Raw genomic sequence first — 25,148 nt, 5'->3', positions numbered from 1 at the left:
AGAGTATTGACATGTCAGAATGGTCTTTTATTATGATCCATTTATGCCATTAATGTAATATCCTCCTCTTGGATTGCTTAGTTATGTATTAACGCTGTAAGAAACTCGGCATTTCTTTTAGCTCTTCATTGTCTAAAATGAGTCCCAAGCTCTCTGTGTGACAGGATTTTGATGGATGGTCATATTTTTAGCTGTGATCATGCCTTGATGCTCTGAAATTAGGGACATGTTTTTAAAATGTTCTACCACATGCATTTATCTTATTTTTCTTAATCTCTGTCTTACCAGTTATCATTCTGGTTTTATTATAGAATCATTAGTGCTTGTTATAAGTCTGATGTATGTATATGGCATCATTTATTTGCTGTTCTTAGCATAACAAGGAATGGAAAAATAAAATATGAATATGAGAAAATGATCAGGGGGTGTTTTACTTTTTAAACAGAGAACATTTCTAATGAATTGCCTTGCTGAGGCTGCTAGGGCAGCGTTATGTGCAACCAGTGCTAGAGGTCTGAAGAAAGATGTTTAGGATTCAGGAAGGAGTTAGAGGAATGAACCTGGAAAAAATGCTCTGTAGTGATAGACCAAAGGGATTTGACCTGTTTGATTTATCAAAGACATCAAGAGCTGTAAGTTAAAGTGCCAAACACCCTCACCAGGAGGAAATACTAAAGGGTTTATTAAATCTCACAGAAATTGCACTAAACAAAGCCACCACCTGGAAACGCAGTCTGGAGGCTGCAGGTCAGAAGCTGCCAGCACAGGGTTTTGATAGAGATGGGATAAAGAGGAGACCTGGGGATCCCGCAGGGTTTTCTCCGCACACCCCGGGGTGTGGGGCTGGATCAGCTGCGGTAATGGGACCGTCCCCATTGCCAGCCCAGCGGCCCCGGGTCGGCGGCGAGCACACGGGTGAGTTATTTGCTGCTCTATAGAATATGATACTAGTGAAGAGGTGCATTAGTCCAACACAAATTACTGGGCTTGGGGAAAATCCCAGGTTCGTGTCGTATGAGTCAAATCCTTCCGCTGCCCTGAAAAGTGATTGAAATTATGACTGTTCTGCTTCCCACTGCAAGAGAGTTTACTGGTGTTAATCAAATCTGAGGGGTGTTTCCCTCTGGAATTGTCATAGAATCATTTCAGTTAGAAGAGAACCTCACAGGATCATCCAGTTCAGCCACAAGCTACCTCTAGCACTAAACCATGTCCCTAAATGGTTTAAGGTTTTAAGTTTTTCCCGCTCCTAACCTTGGCCCCAGCGAGGCAGCACTTCTCTCAGAAGTAGGTCAGATATTGAACCTTCTGTTCCCTTTCCTCTCCTGACATCACAACCTGTCTTTTTTGCTTTGCAGCTGTTTTTTGTTATGGAGGATGTAGCACGGTGGCCTTGTCACCTCTTACCACCACTTTCCTCAATGCTGTGGTTCAAGACCTCTTACCTATTCAGTAGGTAAGTTTGGTTCCTGGGAACAGACCCTCCTGCCCTTCTAGGGCAGGTTTTTTGTTCGTTTTGGGGTTTTTTTGCCCTTTTTTTTTTTTAACCTTGGCTCCAGCATGGGCAGCACATTCTGCACTCAGAATGTGATTGAACCTTCTTGTTCACTTTAAGAAGGGGAGGCTGCAGAGGTGACCGTGTCACCTCATACCATCTCCCTCAATGTTGTAGTTTGGCCCTACTTGCAAAGCCTCATCTTATTCAGTAGGTTCAGTCCATTCGTTCATTCCCAGGCTGGGCAGTGACCCACTGCCCCCTATTCCTAAAGTCCTGCATTCCCCATCCAGGGCCTCACAGGCACCTGCTGGGAGAGCGGTGACTCTCCACAGCTGGGATTCGAACCCACAATCCTGTTTTAGGAGACCATGGTCTTATCCATTAGGCCCCTACGGCCCTGTATCTTTGATGGCAGAAAGGGGAGAGACCACCCTGAAACCCAGATCCCAAATTCCAGCAGTCTCTGGTCCAGCCATGGGGTCCTCAGTTGGTGCCTCCTTCTGCCACAGCCCCTGCCTTTGCCTGGATAAAAGGAAGGCAGAAAATGGACAAAAATGGTGTTGATTATGAGTATTGGTCCAAAACACGGGGATGTGGGGCCACCCCTTCTCCCCACTCACCGCCGGGGTAGCAGCGGCCGCTCCATTGGGCTGACGAACGGGAGCTCTTCTCCTCGAGAAGTTTGATGGATGATCCCAATTATATTCTTCCAGCACTGATTTAATGTAATGTTTTATTAATAGCAACAATCAGAGGAAAGCAAACAGCTTATTCTGCACACGCCATTCCCTTTCTGCTTTTAGTCTCCCATGTTCAAATACGCTCCGAGTCCTTGATGCCACAGCATCGGGAGGTCAGGAGGAGGAAGAGGGTGGGGAGAAATGAGCAGACAATTCACTGAGCAGGACAATAGCTCATTAGCACATTCTCGACAGAATTAACACAATTGTGACAATATTTTTCTTCAATCATTCTTTACGGATTATTCAGAGGAAACTGCGAATTGTGGGTTTGTTTCCTCAAATGTTAAAAGACCACGTGAAAAGATGGGGAAAGATAATCGACAGCTTTGTATTGCTGGTTTTAATACTGTTTCATTACAGAGGGAGTGATGGGAGGAACAAAATAAATCCATGAGAGTTGTCCCTGGCCAGTGGGACGTGGCACCGGCATCGCTGATGGGGACGGGGGGTACCCGTGATTTGGGGGCACACTTGAGCCAGCAGCATGCTTGGAAGAAGCACAACGTGACAGAGACCAGGGCATCCTCATGTCAAACCTCGCCATGTGCCAACCCTAATTCCAGCCTCCAGCTTCTCTCACTCCTGAATCCTCTCTTCATTAGTGGCTCTCCATCACCTCCCTATTTGCGTTTGTATTTGGAGGCCTGTTTGTGTATTTACTCATTCGATTGCTTGTTTTAATAGCAATACAAAGCCCTGTGGGCCAGTGGTGATAAACTCAGTGGACACGAGCTTTCCTTAGTTTGTTATTCCTGTTTTTGCTCCTGGCTCAAACACAGAGTTTGAAGTTCTTTTCAATCAAAAGTGCTCTATATTGTGGTTAAATGATTTCTTTTCCCTCCAGAGAATCATTATTCAGGCACATGATCTAACATTTCTTGCTCTTTCTCAATATCTTTTGGTGAATTCTTAAAAGAAGGGAAGGGGGAGGAGGAAAAGAGAGAGAAAGATTAAATGGAGCAGGTGTCACATTTATCTTATTTCTAGTGCAAATACAATGAACAAGTGCCAGGCTAAAACCAGACCCTAAACAAAACCTGCAAAATGTTCTCTAAATAAATTATTCTTGGCTCTCTTCTGTTTGTTTTTAATTTGCAGTCTTCCTCTGCACACCTCTGCCAAGCAAAAACTGCTTGGGGAATGAGCTCATCAGAGGTGACTCCGCGGGGGGAGGTTGCTGCTGCTGGGGTGCCCTGCAGTGCCCCATCTCCATCCCCTTCCCAATCACTGCCCTGCGCAGCCCCCATCCCAAACCAGCCCTGCATCCCTTCCTAAAACACAACTCTGAGGATGCACAAAGCTGAACTTTGCTGTGAAAACCTCTACTCAGCACTGGAGGAGAGAAGGTATCTCCAGATGCAAATCCTAAAATAAATCCCATATTAGGATCAATTTAATATAAAAACATTTATTTTATTATTTGCAGCCTCCTCACTTTCCATGCTCACTTTATATGGTGGCTGTAGCCGGACTGAGCCCTTTGTAGTGGCTGCTGCTGGGTGTTCCCCATGCACCCCGACACCAGCTCACGAACCCCGCTCTGCTCACCCTGTCGACTCTTTCAGCCAGCAAAGAGCACTCAAAAAAGGCCCTTGGGTTGCATCCTGCTGAGGTGGAGATATTTGGACTGGGACATTTAGAGCAGGCTTAAATACATGGGTGTTGTGCTGGGGTGTGGGGACCCACAGGGGCTTGGCGGTGCAGACATTTCCATGGGGATTCAGTGGTGCAGACATTTCCACAGCTCCTGGGAATGCGGGGAAATCTCTGATTGTGGGAGCAAGCGCTGTGTCCCTGTAAATCCCCTTCAACCTGCTGCTGGAGGAAAATGTTGCTTAACCAAAACATGGGACCCAACATGTGCACCCACGGCTGGGAGCAGAACAACCACCCAGGGAATTCTTACAAGCACAAGCGTCAGTGCGGGTTCTTTAGTGCTCATTAGAAACTCCAGATGCACTGCAGGAAAAAGGAAAAAAATAAAGCAAGCCAAGTTGTTTTTCGATTGAAAATCGGAGATTTTAACAAAGAAAGCCTTTAACAAAAATTTTCCACTTTCTATGGAGGGGATAAAGAAAAAAAAATCAAAACGCATTAACAGGAAAAGAAACCTATAAAAACTCTTCCCTGAGTCAAAACATTGGACTCAGTGCTACAAATTGAAAAGGCTTTTGCTCTGTGTTGCACCACTGCAGTGCACGCTGGGTGCTGCTGTTTGCACCTGATAACCACGTTTCCTTCTGCAGGTCCAGTTCTCAGGCCAAGCTTCCCCTGCTGTGACCTGCTGGTCTTTTATACCGTCTCTAATCCATCATTATGCATCATTTGATCTGATGAAAGCTTCGCCTCTCTCTACAAACCCTGCCATGCCTTTGCCTGGAGCTCCTGTGGCTCTAGCACTGTTTCAAGGGCTCTCTGCTCCCCTTGGAGCTTCGGCTCAATGCATCTCCAGGGATTCTGCTACAGGAGCTGTGATGCCCTGGGCCTCCAGCCAGCACCCAGGTGCGTTGCAACCCTGAGCCTGGTCTATCTGTCAAGTAGCTGGATGCCTGAGTGTATTTTAAGGAGGCAGTGAGCGGTCCCTGGTAAGTCAGGGCTACAAAGCTGCTGTAGAAGTCCTGGGGAAATGTGTTAATTTTGCTTCTCTTTTCTTTAAGGAATTATGAGGGCAGTGTGTGATCCCATATAGCAACGTGCCGTCCCCTACAGCACACCTTGGCCCTTGGCTGTGTTTATTTTAAATAACTCAAACCAGACGCAGTGCAGAGAAACAGAGATCTGCTCTACCCAGTCCTGTCCTCTCTTGCTGCAGGGAAAGACAATCACAAAGATGAATTGCTGGGAAACTTGGGGGGAATTCTGCTCGGACCAGCCACGGACACCTCCACCCACCGCAGCCAACCAAGAGACGAGTCCTCCCCAGTTGCCCTTGCTGCTGCCCGCTCTGCTGCAGGATGGAGATGGAGGCCAAGCCCAAGGGTGGGCATCGCCCCAGCCCAGCCCTTTGCATCCTCGGCACTGCCCACAGGATGGGTGCCGGCTGCTGGAGCGGCTGTCCCAGAGCAAAAGGATTGCATTTCCCATCCCTGGCATTGCATTTCCTATCCTTGGGATTGCATTTCCCATCCCTGGCATTGCATTTGAATCCCTGGTATTGCTTTTCCTATCCTGAGGATTGCATTTTCCATCCCTGGCATTGCATTTCCCATCCCTAGCATTGCATTTCCCATCGCTACAGCCCAGCACAGCCAGGTTGGCCCCTCAAACCACGGCAGAGCACGGTGAGCTACAGTGGCATTAAAGTGATTTCATTCCCGCTGCAGGATATGAAGTGAATTTCCAGGAAACCTCTCAGAAGAGAAAAACAGTGCCCCCAGACAATACGTAACTTAAAACCAACACACTCCCTGAGAAGCGCAGAGAAGCGAGCGAGGTGGCTGGGTTGGCACGTCACCAAGGAGCCACACGAGTCACCCGCAGCCAGCGGCGGGATGGAGGGGGCAGGGAACAGCCGGGCACAGGGTGGCCCCGCTCCTCCCAGCCAGGTTTGGATGCCCAGACTGCTCATGGCAAACGCCGGGGGACAACTCGCCTCGGCCATGCCGGTGCTGCTGCTGGATATGAGGCTTCGGCTCTGGATGAGATTGCTAAGGGATCAGATTCATTACCTGCCCCTGGGTACTCTGACAGTGAAAAAAAGCCACAAATATACCCAAAAGGATTGCTATTAGATGGTTTGCTTTGCATTAGGCGAAGGAGAGCAGGACATTGGTCCTGGACTTTCCCTCCTTCCCCATGACGCACCATGTCCTGAAAAATTTGACCCCAAAAGAAGCAAAGCCAAAGGTAGTTTCAATGTGAAGGCAAGGCTGGCTATAGCAACAAGAGATGAATTTCAGGCTTTAGAAAAAAGCCCTTCCCCCAGCCAAAGCCAAAACATCAGGTTTCCATTTATAATTGCAACGTACTGTGCGAATCAATGCAAATAGCTGATCTGTTTGCAGTTGCAAGGGGAGGTTTTTGTTCTGCCCCATGACTGGAAATTTCTGTTGAGCTTATATTAATACGGGAAACAAGTAGATGTTGCAGGAGATGGAAAATTCAGCTTGTGTGCAATCCCCAGCCCTGGTGCCGTGTACATCCATTGCAACCGCCCCGCGGCAGCTCCGGGTCTCCGGGCTCACCGGGAGCAGCTTGTTCTGATCAGCGCCAGAGGTCCCGGGGTCAGTCCCCTCCTGTTTCCCAGATGGTGGCTGTCGCGTGTCACCGAGTTACACGGGCAGGAGCATGGGGACCGGCCAGGGCTCTGCAAGGCTGAGCAAGGGCCTGGAAAGGTTTTTGTGCACTTTGTGTTACTAAAACCAGGAAGAATTGGACTCGGTCATCTCCCCTTCCTTGTACTCGCTACCCTGCTACCTTGACATGTGGGACTGTGATAATTTGTGACAAGGACAATATAACCAGGCTGCTGTGGATGCTGTCACCAGTCCTGGCCCCCCAGGTGTTGCTGTTAGGGTTCAATGGCAGCAGAACCAGCTGCTGCCGTGTTTTATTCATGCACCTTGTCTGGGGATGTAGGTTTTGGCCAGGAGCAGGGGAAAATTAAAAGGAAAAAGGTGCCAAAGCCCAAGCACAGCACGCCCGGCTGTGGCTCTGCAGGCTTCTGGGCAGTGGGCAGGGAGTCTCTGGGCTATAGGGTGGCAATGGCGTGGTTTCCATACCTCTCCCCACTCTGTGCTGTACTTTGTTCCTGTACTGCATTCACCAATTTTAAAATTGCTGCTCCTCCTCGTAATCCACAGCTTGTAAACCACAGCTCCTTCTGCACAGCCATGCTAACCGGGCCCTTCCCTGGGGGCTGCAGAAGGTGCTCAGCTTGGGCTGGTCTGACCACTGTGCCTTCCAGGAGGACTTTTCGGTGCGGGATGCCCTCAAACTAAGCCAGGGCTGAGGAGCATGGTGGTGGATGATCACCCGCCTCATGCTCTGCTTCGCTCCCCACGTTTTTTGGGCTGTCACCCTCCTCTGAGGCACTCACAAGGTGTGGGGACCTGAGTTCCGTAGCAGAGAGGATGAAGCTGTGGCAGCTGAGAACAGGCAGCTCATTCCACTGATGCATGACACAAGGGGAACAGGAGGGGAAATGGGCCATTGATGCCTTAAGTGCCTTATTGATTTAGCTGACGCCAGCAGATCTACACAGCCCATAAACCGTAGGATTGCATTTACAGCTATGCTCTTACAAAGCGGGAGGCAAGGCGGAGATTAATCACATAAAGGAGGAGGAAGAGGAGGAAGAGGAGAAGGAGGAAGAGGGGAGCATGGAAATGCCAAGTCCTGGGGAGCTAATAAAGGCAAGCAGGGAAAACCCCTTCTCCAGATATTAAATGCAATTCCTGGTGGGTGATTTGTGGCTATATTTACTAGATATGGTGAGGATACAAACCCCCAAGTGCGGGACGTCCCAGCTTTGCCTCCAGTGATCTGGGCACAGTCGGGAAGGACTCAGCCCTCAGTGAAGCTCTCCTGCAGAGGCTGTTTCCAAAGTCAAAATGTCCCTTGCAGGGGGAGGGAAGGATTTAATAGGAGAGGCAGCAGGAGGAAGGCAAGTGCTTTTATTGCAGAGGATGTTAATTGCTTGATGAACTCAGTGTGGCTGGGAAGCAGCTGCATCCCGGAGGAGATGTGTTTGTCCCCACACACAGCCTGTGCTGTGGAAGAGACATCAGGTGGGACAAAAACACACGAGGCCTCTCGCCTGCATGTGGAAAAACCGTAGTTACCCACGGCAGCACTTCACGCAAGAGCCCAGCACCTCAGGTTTGCTCATGGTTTACCCTCACACTGTGAGGACTCAGATTGGAATTACCGCATGTTGGCTGAGCTGCAGCAATCAGGGCTCAGCTCCCTTTTTCTGTGCTACAGCCCCTATGGGCTACAGGAGCACAAACCAGGATAACACAAGCAATTCTGTTAAGTTCTGGATGCAGTGATGCCCTGTTAAATGCAGGGGAGAAAATAAAGTTTAACACACACAGGATAAGAGGATGGGGAGCCTGGGCTGGAGCGCACACCCTGTAAAGCTGCATTTGGCAGGCTGAGCGCAGGTGGGACGATGAGGGATGGAGAAACCACCACTGGGGATGTGACCAGAGGTGTTGTCACCGGCTGTATCTCAACCCCACAAACAGACACAGGGAAACCTCGACCCCTTGGCTGGAAGGTCCATGGAGAGCACCCCAGATTGCTCCCCCATGGGGCAAAGGCCCCTTGAGCTCCTTGAAGATCTGCAGCCACTAACAGCCGGGGGGGTTGCAGGAGGGTGCAGTGGTTCCCTGCACATGCAAGAAAAACTCTCCTCTGAGCGCTGGGAGCTCAACAGCAGCGTTATAGACGGCTGTGTGCGGAAACTGTGAAGGGTGTGAATGTAACGGAACGAAAGAATTATGTAGAAAATAAAGGTAGTTACAGTTGCTTCAAAACATTTTTGCAGCTAGGGCTCAGGGGTTTTAATCTATATATATATTTTTTTTTGCAGGTTTTCCTTTCTGCCAAACATTTGCAGAGGGAAAAAGAAAACTAAAGAAAAGAGAGAAAAACAGATTTAGCTGCCAATCTGTTGCTTGCAAAGCCACAAAAATCACCCTGAGACGAACATGTATTACAAAAAGGGAAAATGGGTTCATGTGTCCTCTATTCTGAAAAGACTTTTTAGGCCCTGTCCCTCCTGAGACCTCCCATGTCCCTAACATGCTCTGAGCCATTAAGAAGGTGGTTTCAGTCCATGCCAGACTCATCCCGGACTCCCTGCAAGCTCCCAAAAGCAGCAGCCCTGCTCTCTTCTGGAAGTTTATTCTGGTTTATTGGAGCCACAGTCTCTTGCTCCCCGCGGGCTCAGTAGGGGCTGCTGTCCCCAGGAGCGCTGCCCCGATGCCACACCGCTCCCCAGCCAGCACTGATCCCAGGGCTACTGAAAACAGAGGGCAGGCTTTGCAAAAACTTGTTTTTGACTTAAACGCTGGCTGCTTGCTCGGTGCCGGGAGCCTGGAAGCAATGATGAGACTGCCTTGAATGTCATCACTGCGAAAACATCTGCATCCTCTCCATTAGCAAAATCTGCATCCCTCTCCCTTTACCTCTGCTTTCTTGTGAAGGTTGGTGATTTGTACCTTTTGCCCTGCACCACAGGGCTAGAAATCTGGATTTCTCATCCCACCCAAGGCAGGGATGCCCGCAGAGCCCTCTGACACACAGAGAAGTGCACTTGAGGCAAGCAAGCTACAAAAAGACTTGTGGTAAAGCTGCCAGAAGAGACAACGTTGGGTTGTCTTCAGTGGAGGACTGAGAAGACAAAACACACCCTTTACTCAGTTTTACTAGGCCAGAAAGCCAGGCATGAGCCTAAGTATGTAGGAGACCCCTCCCTAAGGCCACATGAGCAAAAAAGTAAAGATATATATATATATATATATGCGCTTGTCAAACAGGAGAGCTGTGCCAGCCTTCCACTGCTCTGCCATGCAGGGAAGGAGAATTAGAGGGGCAATGAGGAGAGAAACATCCTCTAAAGCTTGTTTTTAAGACATGCCTTCCACCCCAGGGCTTGTTTTAACGGCCCATGCTGCACACTAGATACATCCCCTTTTATTTACGATGATGATTATGGGCTGCTGCGGGGTCCCCTGGGTCCCAGAGAGGCAGCGCCGGCTGCTATTAAGGCATTTTGTCTTTCTCTGAAATCACATAAAGACCTTCCCCGTGCTCCTCCCGCTGGGCAATAAAAAGCGAAAGACAATCCAGGGCTGAGCTGGCTGCTCTCGAGCTGGCTGGGCACAGCGAAGTGCTCTCCGTAACCCCCGGCCATCGGCGCGGGCCAGGGCAATGGGGACAAGGTGAAAGGAGGTGGCCGCAGGGAAGGGCTGGGACCAGCAGCCACTGGTCAGCGGCCACCGGCACGCATGAGCGGAGCAAGCGGGAGCTGAGCACACACCAGGCAGAGCCGGCTGCAGCAATTTTAATGCATCTCGGGATGTATCCCCGTCCTGGAGCCAAAAATGGGCAGGCTGTGGCCCCCAGCACGAGCACCCACTGCCGGTCCTGGGCTTGGCTTTGCTCTGCGGGGACATGAGCGGAGTGCACGTCCGAGCCAGCCAAAGAGGTATTTTGGAAAATTAATCAGTCCAATTGCAATGTGATTGATTAAGGACTGAAAGCCACAATCCAGCAAGTCCTGGAAAATGTAATAGTCTAAAACCCTATTAATTTTTCATGTTCTTTCTGGTTTGATTTTTTTCCCCCCTTTCCCTTGCAGTGGTGGCTTTGTGCCAGGGTGTTTATGTGTAAACAATTCAGCTCTCTCCTGCCTGACTGGGAGCACTGGGTGCGGGAGCTTTGCAGACGCTGAGACCGCACTGCTCAGCGCTCTCGGTGGAGCCGGAATTTCCATTCTTCACCTGTTCCTCCCAAAACCCATTTGCCAAAATGCACCAACAAAGAGAAAACAGAGGGGGAAAGTCTCATGGTGCTGAACCCACCAGCTGGGACTCACCCCAAATCAGGAAATGGGAGTCCTGCTTATCCTATCACAACAGATATGGTAACGCATGTAAGTATTTGCATCCCGAGCAGGATAAAGGAGCAACTTGTGCATCAGGCTCAACGCTGGCACCTCCTTGACTCTGCAGATTGTCCCCTAACGTGGCAAACAAATCACTGCTCTGAAACAAAGGGTCAAGCTGGTCTCCAGAAAGTGAACGTGTTCCTGAAGGCAGCGGAGCAACCACTCTGTGCAGCCATCAAACCTCGATGCCACGCAGCGAGGGAGCCCAAAGCCAGAGACGTGGTTTAGCTGCTGGTTTGAAGCTGAGTCCAAAGGTACCTGTCAAGCGTTTTGGCAGTGGGCTGGCCGTGTAATTAGCAATCGATGTGAGCGTAAGTTCCAAGCGCCGCTGTTAGTATGAAAATATTTCTTTTTCCAACAGATCTATTTTGATTTTTGGTTCCAAAGTGAAAATGTCTCTTATTTATTCAACATTTGTTGCTGGCCTGTATTTTGGTTGTTTTGTGCCTTTTTTTTTTTTTTTTTGACACGGTGTCAACATTTCTAAAGCAGGAAAAAAACAACATAGTTTAGTTTAAAAAAAAAGGACCAATTTTCTGCCAGCAGCATCCATGGAAATGTTTCAAACAGGCCTCTGATGAAGTAATCTGAACATATGCCATCAGACCCAAGATCTGACCTCTTCCAGTAGCCCCTGTTGGCCTGCTTCCCCGGGGAAATGAGGCTGTAAAATCACACCTTCTCTCTGTCTATTTGTCACCTTTCCACCATCAAACGTTGGCATACCTGGGCAGATTTCAAGCACAGATGGAAAGAGATCGTGGAGATAATTGGGTTGTGACAAACTTCTCAAAAATCAACAGTCCAGGTTCAATTATGTTTGGTTTTCTAACTGAAGAGAAGGTGGTAGGTAGCAGGGTTTGGCTCTTATTAGACATAAAATAATCTCAAGAGGATGAAAGTCCTTAAAATTTCCCGGGTGGCAGACAACCATCAGCCGGACTTTGCACCTTTCTGGCCTGCAAGTCAACCAAAGGAGCTCAGATGTTGTTTGAGCAGGAGCAACACTTTGCTCCTGCCTCATCCAAAGTGCTCTGCCCAGCCTTGAAAACGCAATGAAATGAGGATAAAGCAAGTGATCGTTCTTCATCCCAGGGTCAGAATGCAGCTTTCTGCAGGGTTTTCACGTGGATTTTTTTCCTGTGGGAGCAGTTTTCATGGTGAAGCTACGTCATGCTGTGTTTTCCCCGGGAACTCTTGCTGTTCCCAGCGTTTTGGCCACAAGACAGATCACACCTGGCTGTGGCCTTGGGGTCTCTGCGTGTTCATCGCTATGCTAGGTCATTCCACCTTTATTAGGACCATTTATTTGTGATCCGCTCTGCCCCAGGAGCCTTTCTGAAGTGTCTTTGCTATCTCCGGCAGCTCCTGTTAAATCCGGAAGACAAAGCGTTAGTTGTCTCCATGAGGGTTTTTTATTTTTAATAAAACTTGCTTGTGCTCTTCCCCGAGGGACTTGTCGGAGTTGCAAAAGTCAAAGATAAAATGTTCTAGCTGCTGTTTCCCGGAGAGTGATGCTGTGTTTTCCCATGAAACTCATTTAATGAACATCTGTAAAGGGCAGGAATGGGACCGAGGTACAATCCGTGGTCAAAGTACCTCTGAACCCCGGAGATGTTGGCAGTCAGATCCAAGTCCATTCATTCCAGCTCTTCTTCCAAAATGGTTCCTAATGGGCTGAAAGAAAACTTACAAAGGGAAAAACTTCAACATGGGAGAAAAACAAAGCCCGTTTTCCTTCCCAGTCTGTCTTCCAGTTCTCTGCAGATCTCGGGACCTTCATGGGGCCACATGAAGAGGTTCAGCCCCATTGGAGGGACAAGCTGATGTTGCAGAGGCTGTAAAGGGAATTTCTATACCAGGCAAGTTGAAGATCAGGAACTACCATGCCATGAAATGATAGTATCTGCAGGAGAAGCCCAGGGGCAGCTTAGCTCTTGGTTCCTCATCAAGGCTAACGAGCTGATACACCTGCTGGGCTAACACGGCTGCTCTCTCGCTGGTCCTGGAGCCAGCAGTGGCTGAGGGGACTCTGCCCTGCGTGGGAGGGAGCCACTTACAGACCAGGGCTCCCTCACAAGCCATTTTGTCAGAGAGAAAACGTATTTCATCCTCATCAAATCCTTGGCAGGAAATGTTGACTTGATGCCAACAGAAAAAAAAACCCTAATAAATAAAAGGAAGCACCGTTTTCTTGCGGATGGTTTGAACTGTCAGTGTTTTCTGGGCTGGAAGTTGACTTCTTATTATTTTTTTTAACTCTTTTCTGCAGCTGGGACTAAGCAAGGCCCCAGTTACACCAGCATCCTTGAGTGCACTCCACGGGTAGCAGGGTTGATGTTGTTTGGGCATGAAAATCCCATTCCCCAGGGCCATAGGGAGACACAACCCTGGGATGGGGACCAACCGTGGTGTCACAGGGATGCTGTGGCAGGGGGCAGAGGAGCCACCACCACCGCTAATGTCTGCAAGAGAGCAACACGCACCCAGATCCCCCCCATGGTATCCAACATCCCATCGGTCGGTTCTTGAAGACTGGTCACAGCCAGTGTCCCCAGCAGGAACACGGAGCCCTCAGCCAGGCTGTGCCTCCACAACAGTCACCCAAACCTCCTCAAGGTCTCGGGTTTGCCAGCAAACCCAGACTGGAGGATGGAAAAAGGGAAATGTCGGTGCTCCGAAATGCCATGGAACGTCGCTATGGTCTCTCCTTGTCGTGCCCCGGGCGCTGGCGCTTGTGGAAGGAGTGCGGTCCAGAGGAGGGGAGCACAGACACAGTGTCACTGCCGGGGACACTGCCCTGCCCACCAAGGGGACACCAGCAACCGGGGAGGAGGGCTTGCAATGAAAAAAATCCCATTTTCTGTGAAAAACAGTGCTTTACACATAGACATAAGCTTAAACCCAGCTCCAGTTTTCTACTGGAGGAGAAGATTTGATAGGAGGTTTCACCTGCCCTCTCCAAACTTTATAGAGGTTCCAGCCCTAAACTCTGACCCTGGCAGCACCTCCATTCAGCTTTGAACAAGTTCCTCCTCATCCAAGCAGCCAGCGCAAGGGCTGGGCGGAGAAATGGCTTTCTTGGCACCCAGATCTCCTTTCTGATTATTATTCTGGTCATTCACCCTCTTTCTCTCTCAATCTTGAGGAAGGAGCAGTGATTTTGTGAGTTGGAATTTGGATGTATTCCCAGCTCCTTTTCCCCCCGCCTCCTGTTAATTAAAACTAATAAATCTGCTCAACAGAGTTTGCAGAGCAAGGGGACAAGGTACAGTTATCTTGACACGGCAAGGCCATCTCACTTGTTCCCCCACACCTTTTCTTTATTTAATTTATTCACGGATTTATTCAGCTCTTGAGCCCGTTCCAGAAATATGCTGCTGATCTAAATTTCTCGCCTATGCTACATGTGGGCTCTTCGCTTTTCTTTCACAAGGAAGCAGTCCCACAGGAGCTGCAAATAATCAACAATTATCATGGCATGCATCCCTAGACATAATTACAGACAACCCGAAGTAACCTGGAAACAAAGGGAGTCCGTGTTGTACAAGGCCTACTCAGTCTTTTCCTCCTCACATGCCCTGTACCCTCCGTAGCATAAAGAGAGATGAAACCCCATGTTTCAGGGTGCAGGGAGGTCAGTCCGGTGCTCAGTCCTTTGTACTGATTTGGGGGATGCAGTGGGAAACATCAAAAAAAGGGATCAGCCCCCCAGGCTTGGGTGTTTAATGCCATTTGGGGTGTTGCACAGCATCTCCGGCCACCCCAGAGAGCCAGGTGGTACCAGCGGGTCCCAAAGGTTCCTGTGAACTATCCCGTGTCCTTCTCCAGCATGGTACATATGTCCTCCAGGAGATACGTGACCTCTGAATTAGGTACCCAGTCTGAGATGGGGCAGGCAGGGGTTTTTTTGGAGATGCTGCCCATCCCCAGCTGCACAGCCAGGTCCTCCTTGCCCCTGGGGAGCGAGCAGTGGTTCCTCATCCCCAGCATCACGCTGCTGCCAGAGGGGACAGATGAGAAGGGTGACCCATGGGTGCCACTGGGCCCCTGGCTGGCTCTGAAAAGCAGAAGTTTGTGCGAAATGGCTTTGCTCTGAAGTCCTGTGGTCTCCTCCTCCTCCTCACGGGGAGGAAGGCAGCACCGGTAGCTATAGCAACCAGACCTCCTTAGTTCCAGCCGCCAAACTTCACCCAGACAGGCTTGGGTGAAGAAATGAAGAGGGACGGGAGAATGCAAATGCCCTGCAATCCCTCCAAACCCTTCCAATCAATACCATATTAATTTTAAACCATAGGAGTTAGGTGAGATGTGTGTAAGGATAAAGGAGCGAATCCCAGGCAACATGGATGATGGGGAAAAAAAGCAAAACAAAAGGTGCAAAACAGGAAAACAAGATGATGATCCATCTCTTCCACTCCCTTAGCCTCCAAGCAGGCTCAGAAGAGGCTGTACTAGTGTCATGCAGAGGGTAACAGCTTTAATTAGTGATTTAAGTACCCTCCACAACAGATTTTGCACTCTGGGTGCTCTTGGGAAATGGCTCTATTGCAGTGGTTGAGGCAAAGCACATCCTTCCTCTGCTCTTCCTCCTCCCTGGCAGATCAGCACGATGCAGCATGAGGTATCGGTCACCTCTGCTGCGCTGCTGGGCCCTTTGTGTGCACAAAGCAGAGTGGGGAGGGAACACTGGGGGCCAAGGAGTCACAAGCATCAGCCTTCGCGGCTACACAGTGCTCCACGTCCTCCTGCCCCCACAACAACCACTGCAGTGAGGTCTGAGTCCAGCAAAGCGGTGGCCGGTTACAGGACAGGACACCCCGGCTCAATGTCCCTGCACCTTCCCCTCCCCTGCCCTGAGCTTTTCTACTCCATCCCTGTTCTCTTCTTCACACAGGATTTCCTGTGGCTGTCGTTCCCACCTCTTTGGTTTTCTGATGGTTGCTCAAACAACCCCACAGTCTCTTTTAGCCACTGTCTCCCAAACTGGGTGAATTCCCTTTTCCTGCTTTACAGATGGGGAAATGTAGGCAGGGGACAAGGGACTTGGTCAGTCATCCATTGACGACCAGTGGTGGATGCAGGAATTGACCCAGGACCATGGCTGAGGTTTAAAACCCAGCCAGGCTGCACAGCCTGCAGACTTCCCCTACGGAACAATTATCTTCTTTCTATTTCAGATGGCTTTTCATCCAAAACTCAAGAACACAAACAATTGACTTCTGGAAGACAAGTCATCATCTTCTTTGTGCTGAACCCCCTGACTCAGTTCTCCAATGAAAATCTCCAACCCACTAAAAGTGCTTAAGTGTTGATTTTAGAAAGTTGATCGCTGCCTTTTGGAAACAATCACTTTTTCGAGAAAGCTATTTATATGGATAACCGCCATCCTTCTCTCGCTTGAAGCAGCAGCTGTTGTGGGAGACAGCTGAAATGGCAAACACGCTCTCGCTCAATCCATCACCCCGACACAAGGAAAGAAGAGCTACTTAAGTTAAAGGACAATGTTTGCATAAGAGGAGCTCGGTCACAAATCAATTCACACTGGAAGTCAGGAGAAGGTTTTAGTCGGTGGCAAGGTCCTGGAATGATCTTCTGATGGGATGAGGGGATAAGAAATATCACCCTTTTCTAAGATGGAGCTGAAACAGGTGAGTAAGTTTATTCTGACTTTGACATGAGCAAAGCAGAAAGATCTGATTTCATATTTCTGTTTCACGCCAGAGGTCTCTGGGCAGCTAGAGCTCTACCTAATGATCCGTGCTGTACAGAGAGAAGCTTAAAGAACATTCGCTATTGAATTTCCATAGTCTTCCCCATCCTATTTGCATTTACAACTAGCTTTCAGATGCTGTGCGTGGGACAAGACACATTTCTGCTCAATACCCGTCCAATTTTCCCTGTTGTGGATGCAGGCTGGCGGCACCGATTGCTATCGATACAGATGGAGCTGCGTGAGGATCCAGAGCTTCCTGGCCCAGAGAAACCTCCCAGGGAAATAGCTGCAGCGGTACCGAATGCGCTGGCTGAGCCAACACATGGCAGGGAGCGTATGGTGTTTCTGATTACTGGGAAACAAAATTATGAGACACTGGGGGATTGAGTATTTTCCCTTTCTTAAATGGGGACCAGAAAAACCAATTTCTGGCCCAAGCACTAATAGCTATTCCAAAGAGAATTGATCTCAAGTAGTAAGAAGCATTTTGCTTCAGCTATTTCAAAGTATTACTTTTAAACCTTTGCAACCTTGTTATTAAAATGCTTCTATTTTTTAGAAGAAATTGATTTGCATTTTAAAACAGCAGAAAAAGTCACTTTGAATTTAAAAGAAACCAAAACATTTGAAAATGTCAGAGTGGCTGAAGAGGGAAAGCCATGGACAGACAATGCTGAGAGGGCTAAAGCCTCTTTCACTTTAATCTTTACTAAACAGATCAACTGTGAGTTGGTGTCTGACACAATTAACGCTGAGGAGTAAGATATCAGGCTAGGAAGGGACAGAAGAGTTTTGAGCACACTTAGCTAAAGCAGTTTCCAAATCGCCTGCACCGTGCCAGCTCCATCCCCGGGCGCATCAAGAACCTCCAAATGCGAGTTTGGAGCCAACGCAGCGATATTTGAGAAGGTGATGATGCAAAAATGTAGAAAAGGGCAGATGCAACATCTGCCTCTTCAGAAAGGAAAGGAGGTGAATGGGTTTCCCTCTGATTTTCAGAAGTACACTGAGAGCAAACAAAGCCCACACAAGCACCGGGAAGAACACAGGAAAACAAATAACAGCCAACGTGAATTTGTAAAGACCAAATTGGGTCAAACCATCTAATTTCCTCCTGTGACAGGGTGGCAGGGCTGGTGCTGGGGGAAGATGCCATCTATCTTTACTTCAGGAAGGCTTTTCAAGCTGTCTGCTATGACATTCTCATCAGCACACTGGGAAGCGGCTCTATATTGCAATTTGGCTGTACCTAGAGAGGGATTATCAATGGTTCCCTGTCAGAAAAGAGGGACACATCTAACAGGGGTCTCTCTTGCTCTGGTACGATTTGATATTTCAATTAACCTCCCGGATGATGGAAGAGGGGAGATGTTTATTAGATCTGCAGAGGGCTCACCCCAGAAAAGGCTATGGGCACTTTGGAGGACACAAAACCAAATTCAGACCAGGCATGAGACCCAGTGATGGGAAATTGGAGAACGGGCCTGAGATATCCCATAAAGCTGATGAAATTGAGGGAGGACCAGCGAGCGGCTCACAAACACCAGATGGGCTGCAATGGGCTGGGCAGCAGCCCGGTGGAAAAAGATCCAGGGCTGTATTTGATGAGAAGTGGAACAGACTGTGGCAATAAAAGGCAAAGGGTTGACTGTGGCGCAGTCTGAGAAATGGCTGAGAAAGAGCCTTCTCCGGACAGGGGAGTGAAATACAGAAGCCCTCTAGGGCTTTCTGTCCTCGTTTCTGTTCAGTGGTTTGGGTCCAGCAAAAGCAACTTTGGCTGCCCCTGGGTTTGGTTGAAATACACGGGTATTTCCACTAGGAAGTTTCCAATTCTCTCTCTCCCTTCCACAGAGCATGATTTCCATTCCATGCCCCGCGCTGCCTCTCTGGCTCTTTTGATCTTTCATGTGGAGCCAGGGATTAATATCGTTTCAACGCCGTTTTCAGAAAAATCAGCAAATTGCATTTGCGTCTCACTGGAGGATACAGGCTCCAGCTCAGCCTTCTCCTTCGGGGAGACGTGGAATGATGGGGCTACTCCAAGCGTCTGTGACCAGAAACCTGCCAGGAGAAGGAAGACGCACCGTCTCTCAGATCTCAGTGACGGCTCTATCCTTTAGCGACTCTGCTGTAAACATACACCCAGCAATAACTACATGCACAAAAAAAAAAGCTGTTGCTAATAGATTGTACTGCTTGTTGCTACTCTGCTAAGAATGTCCTGCTAATTTTTTGTTTTCACCAAATTTTCCACTTGAAATATGAGAGCGGAAATGAAGCCGTGAGCTGCATCAGTAAAAAGAGGCAGAGCTGCTGCTTTGCTTTGGGCTCTGCGGCATCGGTGGGGACGGGAGCTTGGAACCCGCCAGCATCGCCTGCATGGGTCCTGCAGGACCTAAAATGACCTTACCCCTGGCCAACTCCACCTAGAGCTTCATCTCTGGCTGTGACAACCACAGAGAAGGAAACACGGGGCTGAAAATTGTCAGACCAACCTTCTCAGCCTTGTGGAAAGTCGGTCTTGTTCCTGCTGGCTTGCAATTATTAGAGAAAAAAGAAAAAAAAACACCAACCAAACCAACACAGTCCAAGCTTTAGAAATAAGGAATGATGCTGCCAGTCTTGGGAGACAGGGGCTTCTTTGGAGAGAGAAAGAAAGATGATAACCCAGCAAGCGCTGCCATTTCCAGTGGCGTGGTGGCTGAGCTTCAAGGTCAAACTGACAAAGGTGATTTGTTTCACTCAAAAGCTGAACTTTTTCCCAAACACACCTTCCTCCAGCTGTATTGCACACAAAGGCTCCGTCCTCAAGTGGTCAGCTGCAAAGCAACACGGTGAGGACCCAGCCAGCAGAGCCACATCAAACTGTTGCCGTTCAGCAGCACCTGGCAAGGAGGTTTAAGGGCTATTGTGGAGAAATCCTTTAAATCCAGACGTGTAGTGGAGGAACAAGAAAGGCAAATGGGTAACTGGGAAGCATTTTGACGCTGGGAAGGAATACAGATCAGAAAGGCTGCTGGAGCTTTACTGTACAACTCTTGACGTGTTGTTGCCAAAATCCCTGAATCCTGCCATTTTCAATTGACTGAATTTTGTAGGAAGCAGCAGCAGCGCCCGGCTCCTGTGTCCAGGGGATGCTTGTGCTCCCTGCTCGTTCGGCCTCTGCACCTGAAGCACCTTTGCTTGGTGGGGCAGAGCACCCCTTATCCCACAGACACCCCGTCCAGCCCCCCAGCACCATGGGGCTGCACTCCAGGGTGCACTGGAGGCCCTGGTGTTGGCCGGTACCTCCAAAAATAACCCCGCAAGGTCGTGCACAGCAGAACGCACCGATAACGGAGGAAAGGACACAGGGCGACTGAAATCCAGAGCTGTCAGGGCTACATCTGGAGGGTGGGAGACTGCTAATAATGCCCTTTTGGGAACTACGAAAAGTTGCCCCAGTCACGAAGCTGGGAAGGCTGGAGGAGAGTGCAAGGGGGCTGAGTGAGCGTGCACAGAGGCTGGTGAGTGTGTACAGAGACCGGGTGAGTGTGCATGGTAGAAGAAGTGAGTGTGCACAGGGGCTGAGTGAGCATGCACGGGGACTGGGTGAGTGTGCACAGGGACTGGGTAAGTGTGCACAGGGACTGGGTGAGTGTGCACAGGGACTGGGTGAGTGTGCACGGGGACTGGGTGAGTGTGCACAGGGACTGGGTGAGTGTGCACAGGGACTGGGTGAGTGTGCAAGGGGATCGGGTGAGTGTGCACAGGGACCCGGTGAGTGTGCACAGGCACCCGTGCGAGTGGGCACGAGCGGTTTCGAATGGAGAAGGAGTAAGTGAGAGGCAGAGCCTGGAAGTGTTTAAACATGCAAACACACAAACCCTCTTAACAATCAGCACGGATGGAAATATTGATGGTTGCATTAAAAGTAAATATATTTTTAATTAAATCATTTTCACCTTCTCCATTCAAGGGGTGTGGAAGCACTCATAAAATTAAACTGCAGCTTGAATTTCTCTCTCTCTGACACAGCCAAGGCTATGATTTCCCCCTCTGCCTCCATTGCCACCACCACAGGCACCAGCTTTGGGCTCTTTAACCCCTTCCTGACATCCCAGAAAACTCCACGGCTGGAGCCGAGCAGCTGATTTTCTCCCCTGCTTCTCTCCCCTCCTTTCGCTCAGTCCCAGCTCAGGCACAGCTCTGAAGGGCTCATTAATCAAAAGGCAATTAATTCGCCATCATGGGGGCAAATAACAGATACAGACATTCAATAGCCGCCTTTTTGCACGCTCGAGTGTTTCTCTGATTCCTGCAAACTAAAATAAAAAGAAACCAAAGCAAACGAAACACTAAATGATTAAACGCTCCATTAACATCCCGCAAAGGGGGGGAGGCCACGGCTTATTTATCTCTGTCACCAAAGAGACGAAGAGTTCAGAAATGTCGAAAGGGTCACCAAAAGCAGGGTGCAAATCAGGGTGCAGGGTGGTGAGGTCCCCTTGTCTTGGAAAGTCTTATGAGCACAAAACATCTGCAAAATGGGATTGTTGCTGCCCCAAAAGAGGGCAAATAATCCCTTTTTCCTTCTTTCCTTCTTTGGCCCCCAGGCTTGGAGACGCAGCTCCGTCTTTCTCCATCTCACTCCAATATCAGATCCCCCATTCCCAGCACGTGGCCCTGGGTTCTGTGAGGACCATCACACATCCCACCAACAACCCACTGCCCTTAAAATATAACTAATCAACAAGTTTGCGATGTGGAAAACAAGCTATTGCTCCTTTTAATTTTGTTGCTGAGGAGCCAAGAAGTGACTAAGAGTTTTGATACATAAAGCTGCAGGTTCCGCTCAGCCCTTGTGTCTGAATCAATTAGCCTGTGATTGCTGCTTATAGAAAAATTAAGAGTAAACTATTATATTATTTATTTAATCACTGAACTTAACAAAAAACAAGGCACACAATTCAAATGCTCAGTTGGTATCATTAATCATAGTTTGTAACAGAAAATAATTTTATATTATTAAAGCAATTACCACGTAATCATTTACATTAGCAAAAATTCATTAATCTTTATTCATTATTCAGTCAGATCGCATTATTTTAGCCTATTCCATCTAACTTGCCATTTCAAAGTGGTGGGAAAAGAAAGATTAAAAAGTGACAAAAGGAACTTTTTATAATACTAAACTATAAGGCTTGGCCAAAATTACTTCTAAATATAATTAATGTAAAGGTATTATGTCAGTACAAACGTCCTCTCCACAGCACATTATTTGCTATTTTTCGATACCTCGGGCTGTGATTCCCAAGGGCCCAACATTCACAACTTGGAGCAGGGATTTTTTAATGGTTTTTTCCCTTTCCTTTTATTTAGTCACCTGAATAAACTGCCAGATTGTGTGTTCAGGAGCCAGCAGTTCTCATCGTGAGCCAGATTAGCTGAGAAAAGCAGGGGAGCAGAGCGCGGTGCTGCCCATTGGAAACCCTCCCACCCCACCGGCCCATGGTGCCAGGGACCAGCCGCTTTGCTTCTGGTTTGCACCCTCAGGGTTTGGGGGTTGACAGCCAGAATTAAGCCTCCCCCCAAGAAAATCAAAGCTGTGGAGGAAGCGGAGCTCTGCCAATCTGGGTCAGGCTCTTATCTGCTGGCAAGCAAAAAGAAATTGGACTTTTTTTTTTTTAATCTTCTGAGTGAAACTGCAATGCTCATTACTATCATTATTCTACTTTAATAGTCAAAGAGGTTAACATAGATCTTTTGATTTTATATCCATGAATTTATCTTGATAGTTTTTTTCTCCATGGCAAAAAAGGAGGTAAAAACAAAGAGCAAACTTCTCCCAGGAGACAGCGGTTCCAGGCTCCTTAGCATGCCATTTACAAACCGGGTGGCTAAACCCTACTGTGGTTGGTGAACAGGTTTTCCTCTAGTCTTTCTCCCCAGGGAAACACAAATTTGTCTTCAAAACATCACTGCAAAGTAGGACAGTGATGTTAATGCTGTTTTGCTGCTAAGAAAGCATGAGCAGTTTGCCCAAGGTAGCTGGAGAGGCGTGATGTATCCAGGAGGAAGACTTGGGTCTCCGGTTTACCCCTTTCTTTGGTCTGCTCTGCAGCCCGATTTCCTCTAAGACAAGGGATAATTTAATGTCCCCTGGGCCCCAGGGGCCACGTTCAATGCCATGGGGGTTTGGGGACTGGCTGTCCCATGTAGCAGCACATGGTTGGTGCTCAAGTTCTCGTCCTCTGCCTCGGAGCTGCTCCTCCTGCCAGGGGGATGCTGTAGAAGACAGAACGACATCTCTGTCAAACTCCTCTTCCAAGTCTTTGTGCCATAATTCTGGCTCGGATCCTGCCTTTCTGTGGTCAGTGTGAGTTATCCTGAATGTCCTGAATTTCAAGTGAACAGAGCGCTTAGCAAGACCAGTCTGGGGACATTTACATCTTATTTGGGTGCCTTTCAGAGGTGAGCACGGCAAAGTAGGCAGGTCCTTAGGAGTGCAGAGAGAAAGAGAAGGATAAAGAAAAGCATAGTAATGGCAAAGCGAGGTCATTGCCAGGGCTCCCTGGATGATCTCTGGCCGCTATCCCTTTCCAGAGGTGGGATCTCCATCTTCTTTTACTCTTTTTCCCCATGGCTGTAGAACTGCAACTCCTAATTCATTGCCATGTTACTCCAGGTTTGCATCACCGTGATATGAAACTGGAGCAAGAGGAGGGTTACCTGGTCCCAGTGTTTCCATTTTCCCCATTGCTGGTCATGCCCAGCAATGCCACGGGAAGTCAGCCAGTTCTCCCCAGCGTATGTTGGCAGAGCACCGCAGGGTCAATGAAAATTACCAGTTCAGCCCACGGAGGAATTAATTCGCATCACCCCCAAAAGTCATGATTCAGATTTATGAGGCAGAAGCAGCAGCTTGGGTGGATGCGAGAGGCAATTCAGTCTCAAAGTAAATAATAAAAAAAAGAGCAATATTGTTTTCCTTTGAAGCATGTAACAGGTTGTCATGGGGAAGGCGTGTGGGTTTTTTTGCAAAGGGAGCATCGCTGATGACCTTTGGATAGCGTTTGCTCAGAGCCAGCTGCTGCATTCAGCACATCCCTGGGCTTTGTGAATCCGCAGCCTCGCGTCTGCAGCTGCTTTTGAGTGAAACAACGCTCAGCCCTGCCCTCCCTCTTGCTTCAAAACCTGACAGACTGACTGCATCTCCATGCTTCTTCCAGAGCCAGATGAAACCTCTAACACGCCGTCCTCAAGAGCTGGGGCTAGTGCTTGGCATTGCACAATGTCACCAAGTCCCTGGGAAAATGTCCCCTTTGGACAAGAAGTCTAATAAGCAGCTGGAATTTGCCCCAAATCAAATCTATAGCAGTCTATAACACAGCTCCTAAACCCACAAGCCAGCATTTCAGCACCGGTACCTGTAACCACGGCAGGAAGCAGCACTTTGCATGATGGATAAAGCAGAGGATCAACAGCTCAGGTTTCTTTTCCAGTTTTGGCAATGATCCACCCCATGATTTCAGGGCTTTAACTGCTTATTCCTTCAGTTTCTGGGAAAACTCCCAGAGATAAAGGCTGGTGCTTGGAGATATGGAGGTGGGACGTAGGGTTTAGAGAGAGCAGCCAAGGGCTGGTCTGCTTGGGGGCACAGGGGACAAGTGACATGAATTAGCAGGAGGTGGCAACTGCATGCAGCCAAACCACAATGTCCAGAAATTCCAGAAACTGAAGCCAGCTGGGGCAGGGGGACACAACTTCAACGTGCAGGGAGAATGCTCTATTCTCAGCAGTTCTCCTGCATGTCCCTCTGTGGACAAGCAGAAAATTCCTGCACATTTCCTTCAAAACGGAGCCATCTCTGACTCGCTCCTGGGTCTCCTCAGGAACAAACAGGGACTCTCACAGCCGTGACACATGGATGTCGCTCCACACGGTGCTGGGTCGGGTTTGGAGGCTGATGCGGCAGGTCTGACTCCAATCACATCTCCCACCCATTTTGCAGGCTTGGTTTAGTGCATCTGTGGTATGCTCGGGAAGCAGCTTAAAGAGATTTTGATAACATTGCTGGAGAAAATGAACCTGTTAATGCTGCTATTTGCTGCAGAAAGGATTCACGCCCAGAACACTTTCTCAAAGCAATGATCATTTTTAGCTGTGAGAATGAATTAGCTTTCCACTGAAAAGCTATTTGCATGGGAAAGAGGTCAGCTAGGAGCAGCAAAGTGATTATTTGGGGGTAAGACCCTGTCCCAGCCTTGAGGAGACGTGGGTTTAATTCTGATTTTTAACTCTCAATTTCCAGCCACCCTCTGCACCCTTGAAATCTCTTTGTCCTCAGCTCTAATGATTAGGCCAGTGCCCAGTGCCAAGGGGCGCAGGGGCATCACAAGAGCTTTAAACCAATCTGCAGACAACCTGCTGCTCCCTTTTACTAATAAAAACTCTGGGTTTATTCTGGCAGGGCTGGTTCATTTAATCACCTTCAGATTGCTGAGTTTGCTTACAGCAATTTAACAACAAATTGTGAGATCAATGTGACCAACTCCGGGCACTTGCTTGTCGGCAGCTCCTCGGCTGATC

This window comes from Patagioenas fasciata, chromosome 19 (assembly GCF_037038585.1).
Source record: "Patagioenas fasciata isolate bPatFas1 chromosome 19, bPatFas1.hap1, whole genome shotgun sequence".
NCBI lineage: Eukaryota > Metazoa > Chordata > Aves > Columbiformes > Columbidae > Patagioenas > Patagioenas fasciata.
This window is presented reverse-complemented; position numbering follows the sequence as displayed.